Source organism: Phodopus roborovskii, unplaced genomic scaffold (genome assembly GCF_943737965.1).
Source record: "Phodopus roborovskii unplaced genomic scaffold, PHOROB, whole genome shotgun sequence".
In the NCBI taxonomy this organism is placed as follows: Eukaryota; Metazoa; Chordata; class Mammalia; order Rodentia; family Cricetidae; genus Phodopus; species Phodopus roborovskii.
In genome coordinates, this window is record NW_026126447.1 from 3,304,988 (window position 1) to 3,322,453 (window position 17,466).

Consider the following 17,466-nt stretch of genomic DNA (forward strand, 5'->3'; position numbering starts at 1 on the left):
TTTATGTTTATCTAATTTAGCTACAAAAATTCTTTGTTTTACATTTTACAGATCAATTCCAGTTCCCTCTCTCTCCCTCCCTCCCTCCCTCCCTCCCTCCCTCCCTCCTTTCCTCCCTCCGTGTTTTCCTCTGTCCCACTCTCTCATGTCCCCCGACCATCCTGTCCTCCCATATCACTCCTACTCCACATGTGGGGGTCAACTTAATCTGTCAAGTCATTTGGAGTATGGACTATGACTTCTCTACTGTCTCTAGGTTGTGCACATGGAATACATCCTGGTTCCACTGTCTGAGGTCCCTTAGACTGCTCAGACCTTCTAGCTGAAACCCATAAAGGGGTCTGAGTCAGTCCCTTGCTGGATTCCCAGCTATTAGTCTGGGAACCCATTAGCTCCTCCTTATTCAGGTCAGCTGTCTCTATGTGTTTCTGCTGCCTGATCTTGTCCTCCCTCTCTGCATCTGGATTCTAGTATAGCTCAGTGTTTAGTTTTGGTTGTTTGCTTCTGTTTTCATTGGCTACTAATTGAGGGCTCCATGATGGTGATTAAGTTAGTCGTTGATCTCATTATTAGGGAAGGGCATTTTTTGGTAGACTTTCCACTGTTGCTCAAATTATTAGTTGGGGTCAGTCTTGTAAGTCTCTGGACATTTCCTTAGGTTCATTTTTCTCTTCAAACCTATAATGGCTCACTCTTTTAAGGTCTCTGTCTCTGTCTCTCTTTTTCTCTGGTCTATTACTCCTCTGACTCAATCTTCCTAGTCCCACGTGCTTTATTCTCTTCCCCTTCATTTTCTCCTAGTTACCTTTCCAATCACTGCTCCCCACACTCCCCATGTGCTCTGGAGATCTTGTTCTTTTCCTCTTCTGTGAGGGACCTTATATGAATCTCTTAGAATCCTCCTTGTATCCTAGTTTCTCTGGAGGTGTAAATTATAGGTAGGTGTTCCTTTGCTCTATGTCTAAAATCTATATATGAGCGAGTAATTACCATGTTTCTATTTTTGTGACTGGATTACCTCATTCAGGATGGTTTCTTCAAGTGCCATCCACTTGCCTGCAAGTTTCAAGATTTCATTTTTTTTCCTGCAGAGTAATATTCCACTTTGTAAATGTGCCACATCTTCTTTATCCATTCTTCCGTTGAGGGTCATCTAGGTGGCTTGCAGGTGCTTGCTGTTACAAATAATACTGCTATGAACATAGTTGAGCTTATGTCTTTGTTGCATGGATGTGTATCATTTGGGTATATTGATTGATGGGTCCTGCGGTAGACTGATTCCCATTTTCCTGAGTAACTGACATGCTGATCTCCAAAATAGATGTACAAATTTGCATTCCCACCAGCAGTGGAGGAATGTCCCCCTTTAACCACATCCTTTCCAGCATAATTTGCCATTGGTGTTTCGAATTCTGGCAGGAGTAAGATGGTATCTCAAAGTTGTTTTGATTTCCCTGATAGTTAAGGATGTTGAGCACTTTCTTAGGTGTCTTTCAGCCTTTTTGATTTCCTCTATTGAGAGCTCTCTATTCAGTTCTGTACCTCATTTTTTAATAGGGTTATTTGGTGTTTTGTTGACTAGTTTCTTAAGTTCTTTGTATATTTGGAGACCAGCCCAAATGTCAGATGTAGGATTGGTGAAGATCTTTTCCCAGTCTGTGGGCTGCCATTTGGTCTTGTTCACTGTGTCCTTTGCCTTACAGAAGCTTCTAAGTTTGAGGAGGTCACATTTATTAATTGTCAATCTCAGTGTCTGTGCTACTGGACCTATGTTCAGAAAGCGGACTCCTGTACCAATTTGTTCAAGGGTACCTCCCACTTTCTCTTCTAAAGTTTCATGGCTGGATTTATGTTGAAGTCTTTGATCCATTTGGACTTGAATTTTGTGTTTGGCGATAGGCATGTGTCTATCTGCCATCTTCTACACACCACCACCCAGTTGTGTCAGCACCATTTGTTGAAGATACTTTCCTCCTCCCATTGTATACTGTTTTGTCAAAAATCAGGAGTTCATAGGTGTGTGGGTTAATAAAAGGATTTTTGATTCAATTCCATTGGTCTACTTGCCTAATTTTGTGCCAATACCAGGCTATTTTCAGGACTATAGCTCTGTAGTATAGCTTAAAGTCAGGGATGGTGATGCCTCTTAAAGTTCTTTTATTGTACAGTGTAGTTTTGGCTATCCTGGGTCTTTTGTTTTTCTATATACAGTTGATTATTATCTTTTCAAGCTCATTGAAGAATTGTGGTGGGATTTTAATGGGGATTTTATTGAATCTGTAGATTGCTTTTGGCAAGATTGCCATTTTTACTATGTTTATCCTACCTATCCAAGAGCATGGGAGATCTTTCCATTTCCTGGAATCTTCTTTAATTTCTTTATTTAAAGACACAAAGTTCTTATGATATAGGTCTTTCACTGTTTGGCAAGCATTACCCCAAGATACTTTTTGTTCTTTGTTGTTATTGTAAAAGTTAATGTTGCTCTGATTTCTTTCTCAGCACTTTTGTCATCTAAATAAAGTAGGGCTACTGATTATTATATGTCGAGGGGTCCTTTTCCTTTGTTCCAGTCTATTTGGTATTTGGCATGTTTCTTGTATTTTCATGGCTTGTCCTTCTTCAGATTGGGAAAGTTTTCTTCAATGATTTTGCCAAATATGTTTTCTGCATCTTTGAGCTGTGCTTCTTCGCCTTCCTCTATGCCTATTTTTTCTTATGTTTGGCCTTTTCACCATGTCCCATATTCCCTGCATGTTTTGTGTTAAGGATTTGTTGGATTTATGATTTTCTTTGGTGAATGAATCTATTTCCTCTAGCTTATCTTCAGCGCCTGAGATTCTTTCTTCCATCTCTTGTACTCTGTTGGTTATGCTTGCATATGTAGTTCCAGATTGTTTGCCCAGTTTTTCTATTTCCAGCATTCCTTCAGTTTGTGTTTTCTTTATTGTCTCTATTTCAGTTTTCAAGTCTTGAACTGTTTCCTTCAACTGTTTGTTTTTTGTTGGCTTTCCATACTTTCTTTCAGAGATTTGTTCATTTCTTCCAATTTTTTTGTTTGTATTTTCTTCCATTTCTTTAAGAGATTTTCTCACATCGTCTTTGAGGGCCTCTATCATTTTTATGAAGATATATTTTTTAAGTCGTTTCTGCTTCATCTGCTTTGGTGTGTTCAGGTCTATTTGGTGATACTTATCAAATATTTAAACACCAGGCATGATCATATGTGTTGTATAAGTATTGGGAAGAGAGACAAAGGCAGATTCCTGGCTTTTTCTGGAAATCCAGTCTAGCTAGTTGATGAGGTCTGAGTTCAGTGAGAAGCTGTCATAAAAGATAAGTTGAGAAGGAACACAGGCAGACAATTATCATCAGTCTGTGGCCTCCATACCCAGGCCTCCACACACAGGTTTGACCATCTGCCTGTATATATGCAAATACACATATTCTTTACTCACAACACAAACCACACACACACATATATGCAATTGGATCTGGAGATGAAGCTGAAGGGTAGCTGAAGTGCAAGACCATAGCTGGTCTCCACCCCAGGAACCAAGGAATCAACCCCAGCTATGCCCGGGGGGTGGGGGGGGAAACACAGTAGCAATTTAAGACAACAATCAAGAAACTGCTACAGAAAGTTAGCATATTTCTCAGGTTATGCTAATATGAACTTAAATTCTAACAAGTTAAAATAAAAAAGTGTAGGACGTAGAGGCATCATGCTTTGTTTTTGTAAATTTTTAATATTTCTACTGTGATGCTTACATTTAATTGAATGTGTATGTTAAGGAAATGTGTCCTATGGATGTGAAAGTTAGTTACATTTTTTTTATGAAAGTCAAGTTTAATCATTATGTGAGTTAGATGATGGACTGAATTTGAATGAAAAGGTGAAGAAATCCAATCTACACGATAGCTGCTTGACCTTCAGCAACACATTTCAACTTGAAAAGAGTTCAAGCATGAAAGCAGCAGTGGTTACCCAGAGGACTCTAACATGAAAATCATCTTAGTCTTTATTCCTTGTGGCATGGAAGTATAAGAGTGATTTCTAAATGAGATGAGGCTTCTATTTCTGAACCTACTGTCTTCATGATATTTAGTGATTTACTGAAATTCTCTAAGCCTCTTCTTTGGTAAACAAAACAAAACAAACATGCTAACAAAAACAACAAACAAATGAAAACTCAAGGAAATCCTTTATCAAACCTAGCCATGTTCTGTTCTTTTGTTTATATCCCAAGTAAATGAAGAGTATAGTGAAGAGATTGATGCACATCCATGATCATTAACATATTATTCACCGTATCTCAAACACATGCATGACTGAAATTTGTGTTTGCAAGTAAAATAATAGGGACATTGTGGTATCTATTTTCAGTGGTACAACTGGTCTATATACTGTAGAAATATCATGCCTTCTGCACCATGGTTGATAAGTCACCAGCCAATAGGGTGAAAGAAATTAGATAAACATAGACAAGTATTCCTTGATTTTATTTATTGATGATGAAATAGTGGAACCCATATAAGATGACATTTCAACTTTATTACTAGATTTGACTGGTAGCAGAAGTATGAAAGAGTTTCTCAAAGAGCACACTTGTTCAGTTATATGATTAACAACTTGAGAGTAGAAAGAAGGATCACTGGCAAAAAGCACTTGTTGCCTACACAGAGAAGCTGTATTCAATTTCTAGGACATCCATGGTGGTTTGCATTTATATTTTCAATTTCAGGATATTTAACTTCTTCTGGCATCTGTTGGTACTAGGCATACATGCAGACAAAAGACAAATACACATAAAATAAATTAAATAATACTTTACAAAGATTAACAAGTTATCAAGATTTAATATATAGCATAATTTGATATTAGTAATTATTTTAAAACATATATATATATATCAATCATCATGTCATAGACATTGAATAAATTAAAAACAAAAAGACAGTGTTACATATAATATATTAAAATTATTTAAAATTTGAATATATGGTAGGAGTAATGTAGTCCTCAAATTTGCTTCAGAGATACAGTTAATTGAGGGATATTTAAACCCTAGAACAGTGCTTGCCAAACACTGAAACTACTTGGTTATGACATGTGTTAAAATTAGACATTTAAGTAATATAAAATGAAGGCCACTGCTCTTGAGTTTAGAAGGAATGAGTTGAGTCACAATTCTGCCACCAGATGCAAGGCAAAAATCACTGTGCCTTGGGCCAGGCCAAACTGAAAAATACATTGGTATTGATAGACTATGTTCTCTCCACTTCAATGTGTGCTGGGGAAGTTTAAATATACAAACATCTCTTAAGATCTGTAAAGCTTTCAACAGAACATAAAATATTTGCATAATATTTACATTATTACCATCACTGGTTCCTATTAGCTATATAATTTTATGGTTCCATGACTCTTAAGTTGTCACAATTTAATGGATGGTGGATATGATACTTAATCTTCATTGTCAGGTTGACTGGATACATGTCTCAGTTTATCTATAAGGGGATTTTCTAAGAAAGTTCACAGTGAAGGGGAGACTTAGTCTGAATGTGGGTAGAATGAGCTGGGGTCTCATACTGATTGAAAAGTAGAAAACAATTAGGACATCAGTAGTCATCTCTCTCTGCTCTTTGACTGAATACTCAATGTCTTCAACCATCTAAGCTCCTGCTCTCCAGGTTAGAGCTGCTATTGCTCTAGGCCTTCATCTTCACAATGAACTCTCAAACTGAGACAAAGAAAGCTTGACATTTTGTTACAGCAATGAGAAATATAACAAATAGTGGAGAATATGATCCAATTGGGTTTGGGGGATGGGGAAGTGGGGAAGTTTTGGCAGTATAGATACAATACTGAGGTTGGTATCCCATCATCTACCAGCCATATAGATGTGGGTTTTCCTACTAAATTCATAATAATATCTAAAATCATTGTTATAATCATATTTATGATACTGTGTAAAGTTACTGCTTGTTGAACACAAGACATGTGCTCAGCTCTAAATTATATTTTTTGGTGAATGTTTTCATCTGATAACTCGTAACATTGGATGATACAAGCTGCTTTTCTATTGGCCCATTGTAAAGAAGAGATTAATGAAGTTTTAGCAAAATAAATGACATTGGTCAATTCAGAATGCTAGTGAAAGGAAAGACATATGACAATCCTCAAGTCAGATTTACATACAAGTTTGCTACCAAATTCTAAACTTTAGAAATATAAATTTACTGTCAACCATCAATTAGGATCTAAAACCTACTTGAGATTATCTTTAATTGGAACTCTTCCCTCAAGTTATTGGGTTACTGGTAGTTTAATCCATATATCAGTGTAAACATATATAGGTATACACATATCTATAATTTTTGATGTGTCTGCATTTATTGATAAATAATGGCTAGGTAGATGATAAACACTTGGATAGATACATGACAGATGATACTTAGATTCACAGATAGACATTGAATTGAAGTATATTGTGAAACCCAGATTGATACATGACATTTGATCCATAGAAGCATGCATACATATTTACACTAAGTTCCCAGTCTGCTGAAGAGACATGGAAATGTTTGTTAAATGTCCTACAGATGAAGCTAACTAGCTTGATGATAAGGACATTGACAAGTAGGAATATTTCAATAGACATCATTCTGTAAGATTCTCTAGCTCAACATCTTGTTCAAAATAGATGCTTGAGAGAAGTTTGAAGGTCTAGATGCTTCCAAAATGAACTTCACTAAGATTTAAGATTGAAGTTGACTTTTACAGTTCTTATTTTGTTTGTTTATTCTTCTCCTAATGATCTTTGTATTTCCACAAAGGAACCTCATATCTTGAATGTTTGGAAAGGCTGATGGAGGAAAATAATACACTAATGGAATGGCCTTGGCCATTAGAAAAACGTAACTTTGAATGAGGAAAAAAAATCAATTCTACAAACTTTTAAAAGTATTAAATGGCTTTCAACTGAAGGAAAAAAGTAAGTTCAGAAGAATATCTAAAGGTCAATGTAAATATAATTAGCCCTATAAATTCTGGAAGTAGTTCCTTTCTCAAATTTCTTGTCAATGAACCCTGTAGGGTATTTAAAGTTCCTAAGGGTAACTACTTTTAATTCTTCAGAATGACACAGATGAAGGTGCAGTTTAAACTAACTTGTGCCCCAAACACAAGTTCAAATTAATAAGTAAATAAATACATAACTAAATAAATTTAATATATAATAATTTAATAAATAAATAAATTTAAAGGAAATAAATAAGAAAAGCAGGACATTCTAAAGCTTTTGAAGTCACAGGTTACTAATAATCTGCTATTATTTCAATGTTTTATTTTATCATGAAGGAGCTGATTTAACAATAATTGGTTTTATTTATTTAATTTTTAGAGCATAGTCAAACCCAGTCAAACACATCTTTCCTATTTCTTATATAAAATTTGTGACCGGTAGCATCCCATTAGAAATATTTGATTCTTTCCTTCCCACTGGACCTATGAGAATTCCAATGAAGAGTGTGAGTAAAGATTGTAGTTAGTTCTCAGAGGGGATAGAGGATGCTCAGAACATGGCCCACTGAATCTACTAAACTGGGCTCACATGGGCTGACAGAGACTGGAGCAGAAAGCACTGGCCTGCATGGATCTGCAAAATATCCTCTGCATATATGTTATGGCTGTTAGCTTCATGTTTATGTGAGACTCCTAACAGTAGAGTGGGTATGTCTCTGACTATTTTGCTTCCTAATGTATTGCCTTGTCCATGCTCGATATGAGGACTTTTACCTTGTCTTGTTGTATATGTTTGCCATATTTGGTCACTGTTTCTTGAGGGCTTTGCTGCTCTTTCCTGAAGGAAAACAGAAGCAGAGAGGATCCACGGAGAAGAGAAATCTAGGAGGAGTGTAGAAAAGGAAACTGCAGTCAGGATGTATTATAAGAGAGTAGAATCTCTTTTTAATTAAAAAAAAAAAAAAAAGAAAGAAAGACAGAAAGTAAAGATACTGTTTAGTTATTTTCAGATTGATGAATATTCCCAGGGATTTATTACAAAATACAGCACAGTGTGGTGATCCCAATGCTGCCAGGTCCCCACCTACACCTGTAGCGGGCAAACATGGTTATCTACTGATTCTGCTGCTAGATTTCCTCTCATACCAGAAGGTCTTGAGTACTGTCATCTGTAATTTAGGGCTCAGGTTAAAGTAGGTTTTGATAATGGTGGTGATATATTGTTTGTGATTTAATAAAGCCACTGAAGATCAGTTTGCAAAGCCAGGCTCTTTAGTTAGCTATAGAAACAGCACAGTGGTGGAATGCACCTTTAATACCAGGATTCAGGAGACAGTCAGAGGGTTCTCGCTGAATTTAAGGGTATACTGACCTAACAATAGTGAAGACTAACAAGAGTTCATGCCTTTGATCTTAGCACTTGGGAGGTAGAGACTAGATTGATATGACTTGGCATTAAAAAAAAAAAAAAGGAATATAAGGAGGAGGAGACAGTATCTGAGTGCCGTTTTGCCTCTGAAGATTTGTAGAAATAGTATTGACATTTCTGCTGAGTAGAGGTAAGATCTAGACACGAGGCTGCTTTGCCTGTCTCATCTTCAGCTTGAAGCTTGAACCCAAATATCAGTCTCTGGGTCATTTATTTATCATGCTACAGTTAACCAGTGCTATTTACCCTCTTCCTATCAGACACACTAGATGCTATCTTATTCTTTCCTGAAGCACTTCGGGTCTTGGAAGTAGAAATCCATAGGCAATGACTTTCCTAAAATTGGCACATGATAATCAGAAGTATATAGACTAAGAGGATATAAACATTCAGAACAATTCAAAACTCATTTCTGTACAGTATCTATCGCCTCTTTGATATTTGCTCTTGTGGTACTTGGATTTGGTTTCACCAACTAGCTCAACAATTTTTACTGTGTTCATCCTTCTTTGTAAATAGTCTATTGTCTTTGAAATTCCTGCCACCTTTGTTGTGACCCTTTACTTCTCAGATAACAGGAAGAAAAAGAACAAGACATTTTAATATGTCCTGATAGAAGGAGTTTTATTATAGTATTTGAAAGCTATTTTATAGTCTAGTATGAGGCTTACAGATAGAGTTTAAGAAGACAATTTGGGTCACTAAATGAATATAAACTTAGAGATTTTTTTACCTATTAGATGTCAGCTGTTTCTGTCATACAAGTTATGAAAATTATGAATCTGTATTTAGAGATAAAAATGTAAGCACTTTGCTTCTCCTATTTCAACCATCACCACTTTGCCTTTCCTACTTCATATTCTATCTTTTAAAGAAGTCCATTTAATGATTCCAGCATGGCTAGGGGTGTTGAGCTACCAAAAAAATAATAATAACTAAAATAAAATAAGTGAATAAACTGATTTTGGGGGGAGTATTTCTTTTCTTGACCTTTGTATACTTTTTCCTTTTATTCTCTTCCCTCTTTTCTCCAGCTGTCTTCCTATAACTTCTCTTTTTTCCTTATTTCTGATTTCTTCTTTTCCTTCCTTTTAAATTAATTCAGTCTAATCGTTATTAGTCTGAGCTAAGGTGGGGTAGGACTGGTAGCTCAACAGATGAGGAACCTAATTCAGGATAGTAGACAAAGGAATTAGTGCCTTAATGGCTTAGGACTCACCAATCAAATAAATATATTGGACATGATGAGAGCCAAAGTTGAGAAGGACTAAAAATGAAGTTACTTATATGAAAAGTGGGACATTTAAAGTAAGTTCTGTCTGTGGTGTTGGGCTGGATTTCATGGAATCAATATAAACTCACATGTGACTTGTCCATTGTCATATACCCAATGATCACACTCTTAGTAACTTAAAACCACACAATGTATATTCTACATTTGGAATTCAAAAAACTTGGGATTTAATGATCAAACATTACCTCCTCCTCTTTCTTTATCTCATTTTTGTTTTTCTCCCTCAATATTTACATGATATATATATATATATATATATATATATATATATATAGTCTCTTACAGCTATTTCATTCTGATCACATGGAATCTACCTCTAGGTGGATTCATGTAATTATCTCTTTCCTTTATATTTAATGTGGTTCATGAATCACTTGACCAAAAGATCACTCAAAAGTAACTTGTGTTTATCTTAAACTATGCTAAAGAGACGAGAGGAATAATTATTCCGTTAATGAAATAATATAATTTCCCTCCATGGAAAATAGAGTTGTCATGACATTCTCTTAGGTTTGCCCATCTTTCTGGTTTGTCCTTACACAATGTAGTTCTTTCCTTCTTCTTGCAGTCTCTATTTTACGATACTAGCTAGAGCCTTTCTATGGTATTTTTGATTTCCTTACTTATCTCCTGAAGTACTGCTCACCCCATAATTGCCAAAGACTGCTTGAGCAACACAGCTGACTTCACACTTGAACATGCCACCTTAACTTAAATGGCATCACTGATACTCATCCCCACCTACATCTTGCTCTTTGAGTAGCTTCTATGATTTCTATGTTGCCTGTCCTATTGTTTTTCTTTTAAAGTCCAAATTAAACAAGTGAAACAAACGAACACTGTCCTAAATCTTCCTTCTGAGTCAATTGTCGAATTATTTTATTAATGAGACTAAAAGTTCCTAAAAGACATTGGATTCTTTGGAAAAATGCAGTATCCCAGGTTAAAGTCCTGAGAATTCACAACATTGGTATATGACTTAAAGCTTCAGTCGGTTTGTCAAGTCTTCATATTGCAACCTTCTGAATTTCTTCAGTTGTCATACTTCCCTATTGCTCTTTTTGTGCCTTTTCTTCTCTTGTTAAGCAGATAGACATCTTATGTTGGCAGACATAAGGTGAGTAAGCCTCTACATTCTAAGGTTAGCCAACTTGCAATCATGATTCTGTCTGAAACTCATCCACATGTCTGTGAATCTAACAGATTCATAATAGTAGTTGGACCTGTGGATATGTTTTCAGAGCATGATGTTGTACAATATTTTTAATAATTTCTATGTATACATAAATACTGATAGGTGTATGCAGAGATTGGTTCATTTTCTAATGTTCCCCACCAAATGTGTCTAAGCACAATATCTCTTACCATATCCTGGGTTGATATTTCTAAGAAAGAGGATGCCAAAATGGGGATGCTTTGTGAGACACATTGTGAAAAATGGAAAAAAGACATATGACAAATGGAAAAGCTAAGCCAGTGTGGAAACATGTTAGCATTGCATGCTGACTTCCCAGAATGTTGTGAAACTATGATGGTAACTCAGAGCAAACCACCTAGTGTTTAAATGATACCTCAGCTAGTTTTCTCAGGGCATCTTAATTGTGCAACATGGCTTTTGGTCAAATAACTTTACCACTGAGGCAATTCTTGAAATAGTTTAATATTGCAGGACAATCTCACAATATCATTTAGGCATCTGGAACTCGATAGTGCAAATCATAACACAAACCACAGTAAGAATGTTTTACATCAGCTCTTAGAGCTGATGTATTATAAATTACTGAAATGATTCAGAGTCTTGAAGAATTTGGTTCCTTCTAGAACTGAAGATATAGAAGATGAGTCTAGAATAATTTTTGTTAACAACAGTACAGGGAGCCAGGAATGATTGAAGAGCAAAAATATTTAAAGTTAAAAAGTAAAGAATCAGAATTCAGCCCCAAAGATTCTCTTGCAATATAAGATAATTTAAATAAGTAAAACAATAGCTTAAGCTTATGAGATTGAATAAAATATTAATTAATATGCTATTCATGAGTAAAGAAATATGAAACATTTCATTACAGTAAAATACCAAAACATGAATTTGAAATAATGTTTATTTCTTCAGCTCCATTTTGAAGATTTCTTTCTTATTTGTTTACTTATTATTTATGTATCTATCATTAATTTTGAGACAGACTCTCAATGTGTAACCCTAGATAACTTAGAATCTACTATACATACCATGATGCCCTCAAGGTTGATGAGATATGCCTATAACTGTCTTTCAATCACTGGGATTAAAGGCTTGGCCAACATACTAATTGTATTATTTAAATTTTTTACAATTATGTGTGCTTATTTGTAAAGAATTACTTACAGGAGCAGAGGTACCTTAGCAGTAGCCAGAAGCCATTGACAGACTGTAAATCTTCAGGGGCAGATGGGGACTCATCTATTTATCTTTTATTTTAAGGTTAGATCTTTGAGAATTTTTATAAGGAGATATGATCATATTTATGTTCCAACAATTTGTCTGTGAACCAGTATATACTCATCGCTCCCAAACTTTGTGTCTTTCTACTCCCTTCAGTATCCACTAGGGTAGGAAAAATAGATCTGCCACTGAGTCTAAGGCTCACAATGAAACTCTGTGTGTGTGTCCTTTTTATTTGCAATTATATAATCCAAAGCACATAAAATAAATAGAAATTGTTAGTGAATAAAAGTCATATCAAAACTTGCCTCTCCCTACCCAAAAGTTCCTTATTCAGTTTCAGAGGAAAATAACAAATGAGAAATCTGACTGATACCACTTTAGTGAGGAGATTACCATTCATATCAATGGTAATGGTGCCATTCAAACTGAAATGTATGAAAGTTATCCAGAAAGAAGAAAAAGTCATTTTTATCATGTGTTTGCCCTAAAAAAGGCGTATCTGGGATCTGTCTATGAGATATAATCAGATAAATCCAAATGGAAGGCTACCCTCTAAAGCAATTTACTTTTGGCTTCAAAATTATCAACATCATAAAAGTAAAAGAAGCACTGATTGGCAGAGCAATCTGACTTCTTCAGGGACAAGGTCTGAGAGTATCATGAATAGTCCTCCATATGGCAAGATTCCAGAGACTCTGAACCAGTTGGCAAAGTCCTATGGATAATTTGTTACATGATTTCTGGCACGACTCTGGAGCATATGTGCTATGTGCTTTCACTATTCTATATCATGTCTGAATGGTCATGAAGTTTAATATTAGATATTTGCATAACTGTTGTTCTGGAAAGAATGATTTTAACCCCAAGAGTCTTTGAGATATGTTATTAACTGGATGTTATCAAGTAACAAGGAATGAAGTAGAATTGTAGAAATCCATAGTTCTCTCATTTCTAATAATGGTGCAAATACACAAGAAGGGAGATAGATACTATTAAGAGTAAGTTTCCAATTTATGTTGCCTATGGGATAAATGGAAAAACCTGGTATAAACCCAGAGGTAGAGAGAGAGAGAGAAAGAGAGAGGTATAGAATGTAGAATGGATTGATCTAGCTTTGACTGGTAATTTGATTGTGAGAACCCAGACATTACCACTGTATCTGCATATGTTGCCAACTGGGCACACTGTTCTACCTGTAGGTGAAAAGTTCCTTCATGTTTTTGCAAAACTACTAACAGTAGAGATATAGATAAAAATGGTAATGGCTACTGGCAGGGGAGTTGGGAGATAGAAAAAGAAAGAAGCAAGGAGGAGACTGTTAATAACCATTTAAAAAATGTAGGAAGCAAAAAATGATTGTGAAGTTGTTCATATAAAGAATTGAAACTATATAAATAAAGGGAGCTCAGGCTATCCAGGGACACTTGAACAACAACAGGTAGTCATGGTCTCATCTTATTGCTAACTTCACATATCTGCTCCAGGTAATCAAACTCATCCTGAGCAAGGTTTCCTGAAACTAATAGTCTTTTTTTCTAACTGAAGGAGGCTAAGGGAATATTGAGAAAATAGGTAGTACGTGAGCAAAGGTTGAGAAAGATTTCTATGAAGAATAGAATGTGACCCTGTAAGTAACAGAATGTACCCTATGTATTAGACAGGACCAAGTACCCTACTGTGAGTTTGAATTTCCTGATTTTGTTGGTCATACCATACTATTGGATATTATTCTATTTGTGCTGAAGTATTTCTGAGTAGTGGAACAATGGGCCTAAACCTTAGTTTCAATTTCTTCAGTGGGGAATAAAATTTTTATAGTTTATCTACAACTTTTCTGTAATTTGAAAATGTTTAAAAAGAAAAAGGTTATTTTGTTTTTAGAAAAATATGACTTAAACTAAGTTTAAGAAGAAGCTATACCTGATATTTTTGAGGTGATCATTACAAATACTGAATTACAAAAATTCCTATATAAAATGGAAAATTTCAGTGGAAAAAGAAGTCAGTCATTTTAAAGTAAGGCACACTTAAAGTTTTTGTCACACCTGGAATTATATTTATACGTCCCAAGTTTTAGAACTTCTTGTCTTCTTTGTATTATCAAGATAAAGAAAGGGAGGGAGGAAAGGTAGGGGAGGTCAGAGGAGAGAAAATAAAGGAAAAGAGAAGGGGAACTTAGAGAGATACATAAACACATAAGGCAATAGATAAATAGAGAGATAGATAAGCATGTGCGCATGCACATGCGCGCGTGCGCGCGCGCGCGCGCGCACACACACACACACACACACACACACACACACACACACATCCCACTCATTTGTGACAGCTATTCAGGTACATTTACTTCGATGTTAAAGAGGAAGCCCTGATGAAATATGAACATGTTTAGCAACAGTGTTTGATCCACAAGACACCCCCAACCACCATACTCTAGATGGAAGGGTAATTACAGCCCATTACTGAATTACTTGTAGTTATCCTTTGATCTTGTAGTTAATACAGTGAACTTTAATTTACATAAATGTTATTAGCATATTTCACAGCATTTTCTGATCTTTTAAAGGAATGACTGCTGCCTTGATAAGGAAGACAAGCTTAAAATATCTTTTTTCCTTCTGCCATTGCTGGACAAATTGGGACTCTCAACCCCAGTGGCAGATAAAGATCAAGGAAGATGCATAATGAAGCAGAGTTATGTAAGCTTATGAACTGTAAGATTTTCAAGGGACTGTAATTTTTCTTGTTTATTTCTGTATTCACAGGATGCAAGCATAGCAATTTGAAAATATTTGGTTCATGACATTTAATTTCTTTACTGAAAATCTTACTGATAACACACAATTTATCTATATGATATTAAAATCAACACTCCAATTTTTCTTTGGAAGTTATCACCCACTATCATCCTATTAGTGAGGCTCAGATCCAGAATTCACTCTCAATTTTATGTTACTAGTCAGGTATTTCCTGATGGTGACAATATAAATTTCCATATGTTATCTCTTGAAGAAGAGACTGTAGCACAATTTACGCTGACCTCAAATTCTCTATGTAGCTAAGGATGACCTAAAACTTCTAACCCTCCTACTTCTACTCTGCTAATGCTGAGATTAAAGTATTATAGCACCATGCCCAATTTCTAAGAGATGCAGGATTGAAAACAATGTTTTATGAATGTTATACAAACATTCACATCTAAAATGTATCTTCTGGCCCAGATTTATGAAAATCTTTCAAATCTACCACCTTCTACCCATATTCCCATATGTAGCTATATTCTTTTTTTTAAACCACAGCAATATTCCAGCACATTTTCTTATATATGCATTTTACTTAAAAATTTAGAGTTAAAGTACAATTTCATTCTATCCTGAACATAACTTATACCAATGTTAGATTACAAGAAGAGGGAAAAGAAGGATGGAAATATAAAGAAAAGAAGTTACCACAATCTACCGGAATCTCTTGAGTGGATTTTATTTTCCTTGGTCTATAGAGGATAGAAATAGTTTAAAAAACAAAACAAAAAAAAAAAACTACTTTCATGATAATGACTTCTCTTGCTCATATGACTCTTTTTCAAAATATTGATTTATTTTTATATTATGAGCCTGCTTTTGATTATGTTGTTCTGTGCTGGTATCCCCATTTTCTTATTCACTACAATTTTCAGGCTTTCAAAAGTAGTGGACAGTCTGTGGATTAAGAGTCACAGACTAAGACCTGTTTGAAATTCTATAACAAAGTAAAGAATCAGTTTAGGTAAAACATGTGACCAGAAACCTAAGTCTACTCATCACTGAAGTGAATTTATTATTGATGTTCAACAGCTTTACACTCTCTAACAAGCTGCCAAAGATCTAACCCTTAACTATAAACTTTAAATTTTAATCATGTAAAGGGTGCCCTCATAAACAAAATGTTGAATCTTATTACTGAAATTTCCTGCAGGTGATATAGAGAAATATATGTTTTTTAAAAAAAATTTCCAGGTTAGTGATCTGTGTCTGACCCATCAAGTTTGGTGTTTTAGAAGAGTGTTTTGATATTATGTGCTATAAAGAATTGAGAAGTGAATATATGTGAGGATAATGGCATAAAAGTTTTATTTTTTCCATGTGATATTTTTATAAGAGAGCTTGTATTTCCAGACAACCTAGTAAGCATCTCAGAAGTAGTGATCTTTCACATTATTTTGTCATTCAACAGGACCATTGTGAGGTCCTAGAGGTTAGGTACAGACCCAAACTGAGAGCACCAACTTATTCTGAGTACAGAGCAGAGCCTCAGGATTGATGTTGTCTTTTATAGAGTTCCCTGATTTGAGACAAGCTATAAGATTTTTAATGGACTTGAAAACTCGGTTCTGATAAATTGCCACTTAACACAAATTAGCAGGTCAGATGAATGATCTCGGGAAAACAGACTCTTTGCTTGGCTTTTGTTAAGCTCCGAAGTTGAGAGAGATGAACAAAAAACATGAACGTGAGGGGTCAGCTGAGATGAAACATATCCAATTGTCACCCTGATAATTTCTCAGTCACTGAACACCTCATTGCTACCCTATGGTAATTAAGGTACATTAGCTATTTAAGTCTCAGCACTTGTCCTGAAACTGGTTACAAGCAAGTCAAATATATGTAACATGTATATTATAGTTTCAGCCATCATTATAAAGTTATTAAGTTTTGGAAAACTATTAAAAAGATTTGTTTTGTTGTTCAAATATTAATACCATTGCTACAATTGACATTCTGTAGATATTTGGTTCCTCTATAATCTACTGAAGGCTTACAACTCAGAAGAAATGTAGGTGATTCATTATAATCAATTTCATCAATTAACACAGTATCAAAAATATCCAACACCTACCTACTCAATGGACATATTCATCATTGTTCTTGGGAGTCAAAGTAAGAAAAACAAATATCTGGAACCTTTGCTTCTACTTATTCTTCTGATCATATAAAAGAAGACAAGAAAATAGACAACATAAGAGTATATCTCTCCATTTTTATAAATACCTCCACCAGCCTACCATAACTGATTAGACATCTGGGAAAACTAACATGCCAGGCCATTCTCTGTGTTTGTTTCTCAGCTCTTTCCCTTTTAATGAGACAGACAATAATGTTTAGGTCATTATATGTCAACAGATAATATGGGAAGAGTTACTATGTAGGCATTCCCAGGTAAAGAAGCAAGAACTAGGAGACCTTCGAAGAATCACATAATTACACGAATCTGATTCTTGGCACATATGCAATCTGTAATAATTTAATCAATAAATT